Source organism: Chelonia mydas, chromosome 5 (assembly GCF_015237465.2).
Source record: "Chelonia mydas isolate rCheMyd1 chromosome 5, rCheMyd1.pri.v2, whole genome shotgun sequence".
Taxonomy (NCBI): Eukaryota; Metazoa; Chordata; order Testudines; family Cheloniidae; genus Chelonia; species Chelonia mydas.
In genome coordinates this window covers 79,830,771-79,833,877 of record NC_051245.2, presented here as the reverse complement: position 1 = coordinate 79,833,877, position 3,107 = coordinate 79,830,771, and positions in this window count along the sequence as shown.

Genomic DNA, 3,107 nt, shown 5'->3' with positions numbered 1-3,107 from the left:
GGCACAAATTCCACCTTGTACTTGAACAGTATGCTGCCAGCACCAAGTGATTTATACAAAAAATCAGGGAAAGGACCACTTGGAGTTCCTGTTCCCCCAAAATATCCCCCAAAGCCCTTACACCCCCTTTCCTGGGGAGGCTTGAGAATAATATCCAAACCAATTGGTTACAAAGTGAACACAGACCCAAATCCCTGGATCTTTGGATACTGAAAAAAAAAAAATCAATCATTTCTTGAAAGAAGAATTTTATTTAAAAAAAAAGAAAAGGTAAAAATCCCCTCTGTAAAATCAGGTTGGAAGATAACTTTACAGGGTAACAAAAGATGCACAAAACACAGAGGAACCTCCTCTAGCCTTAGTTTCAAAGTTACAACAAAACAGGGATAAACCTCCCTCCAGCAAAGGGAAAATTCACAAGTTGAGAAAACAAAGATAAATACGCCTTGCCTGGCTGTACTTACAATTTCTGTAATATGAGAGACTGGTTCAGAATGGTTTGGAGGACATGGATTGATGTCCAGTCCCTCTTAGTCCCAAGAGTGAATGAACACAGAAACAAAGAACCCAAAACAAAGCCTCTCCCGCCACCCAGATTTGCAAGTATCTTTGTCCCCATTGGTTCCTTTGGTCAGGTGCCAACCAGATTATTTGAGCTTCTTAACCCCTTACAGGTAAGGAGGAATTTTAGGCTACCCTTATGGTTATGGCAGTTGGATTATCGTAGTGTGTTCCACCTTGTGACTTTTCTTGATGACTTCGATACAGTGCTCAGTAGCGCTAGATACCCCAAACATATTACACTGTACTAGTTTCTTCATTGTTGCACATACTGTTTTTAATATATTGTATAAATCTCTATCTGCCCTCAGTCCAGAGTACTTTATAGACAACCTCTCCTCCCCTATATCTTCATGATGATTGAGGTCAGCCACAGAGCTCAAATTAATGTTGGAACGAGTGTTGGAAACCTTGTGGAACAGCAATTTTGGAGGAAGGTCCTCAATTTTAGAGTTTTGCAGGTCTTGTGACCCTGTTGTTATGATTTTTTTAATCTTCAGGGATCAGGTCAAGGCCTGTCTATTTAGCTAGAATTTGTCTTGTGCATAGGTCCAAATGGGTGCGATCTCCTGCTTAAAGGTAAAATGATGACCCATTTACTCACACTGGTGATCAGTCATTCACACAAGTAGCCCCACTGGTTTCAGTGGGACTACTCACCTGAATAAATGCTCACCACTGTGAATAAAAGGGTAAAAGGCCTTTTAATGCAAAAGTAGAATCTTGTAGCCAACTCAAAAAATGGTCAGTTGTAGCCTCAGCTATCCATCACCCACCAGTTGGAACGAAAACCCGAAACTATACAAAAACATCCTCAGCCTCACTAACAAATACATTTACTTAGGCTGAATAACTGCAATTAGAAAAAATGTATTTTTCTTAAACATCTGTCATCTGTTCATTTAATAGGACAAAAAATGCTCCACTTTCATAACTCAGATCTGTGTTTTGAATGTATACTTTGTGTAAACTGTTGACTTGACTGATGTAAACATAAAAAATGTCACCTTAGTGAGAGTTTGCAACTGATTATGAACATCCCCTGCATCAGTGAAATAGGGTGTCTGATCTGGAAACCAATACAAATAGTTTGGCCACTTACGTTTCTATTATGCACACAGTAATCTCATTAGCTTTGGTCACAAATGCATAAGTTCCATTATGAAATACAGCTGTATACCAAAATCTATTATCTGGCCATATATCAAATGGAAAACTTACATAAGCCATTTTCTTTAACACTTTAAAAACAAACGTGTTTCTTGCATACAGTAAACACTGAGAGTTGTGTTTGAAGGATCACTCACCCTTTTGAAAATTGTGGGTATCTGCACACAGCAGGTCATTTTGAATTAAAGAGCAGAATTAATCAGAACTCTTTCAATATTAGAATTCAGATAATATGCATCAAGGCAGTCAATCACCCTATTGCAAAATGTGCTTAAAATATTGTCTGTACTCAACACTGAATTTAAGGTTTTTTTTCCTTTTGGCTTAGATTGAGTCATTAGGCTGATTCTAGACAGCAGGTCTACACTAGAATGACTTTCCCAATATAGTTACACTGGGACAGCTATACCAGCACCCCCACTTCCCTGTGGAGATGTAGTTCATTGTGGCAAAATAATGCAGTTCCCCAAACAAACTAAACTGGCAAAAGGACATTTTTGATAGGATAAATGCATTTACTCTAAAGCTCTTGCTGTTACAAAAATGTTGTTAAGAATCAGGCCTCTAACCGATATTATCCTGGTAAAAGTTTCTTGTGTAAACCTGGCCAGAATAAGGGGGATGTGTAAATTGCACCATCCTAGGAGAAACTCAGGGTGGTTTTGCATCTCAGAGAGGCCTCCTGCTGTAGGGTAGGGTCAGGAGTACTTTGTTATAGCCTCCTTTCTTGTACCCAGCCAGCTCCACCATGGCTGTGCCCAATCCCTGCCCACTTGTTTGTTGGAGGCAAAGGGTAATATAGCGCACCCAGAACATGCCCTACCACTTCTGCCTGGAGTCACTCTCTGGGCACAGTTAATTCATCCACTCCTCTGCCTGGCTGAGTAGCCAGAACCACAATCTAGACCTTTGTTGAGCCAATAAGATCTTCTACATGGCAAATTGGTTCATGTAATGGCATGACTTTTGCTGGAATTCTGTTGTTCTCTGGTGATCACAGCTAACAGACAGCCCCTGGAAGGCTGTTGCTAGCCAGCCTAAGTTAAAGCAGCCTTCTTTATGTTAAGCATAAATCAGCCCTGAGAGTTGTTGGAGCATGCAAGGTAGTGTACATTCAAATAGTGCAATGGTAGGACCTTTTATTTTTTTTAAGGTCCAAATCAAATTTGTAATCTGAAGAAGGACTGCAGAAGGGCAAAGATTAGACCAATATTTAGTTAAAGGCCAATAGCAGTGAACATTCTGATCTCAAACAGTATTTGTACTGTACATTCTAGTATAAACATTAATAACACGACTTCAACAGACTTCTAAAGTCAAGTTTAAAAATAAAAGTAGAAGATGTAAATTGTAAGTAATCCATTTTAGACTACGAC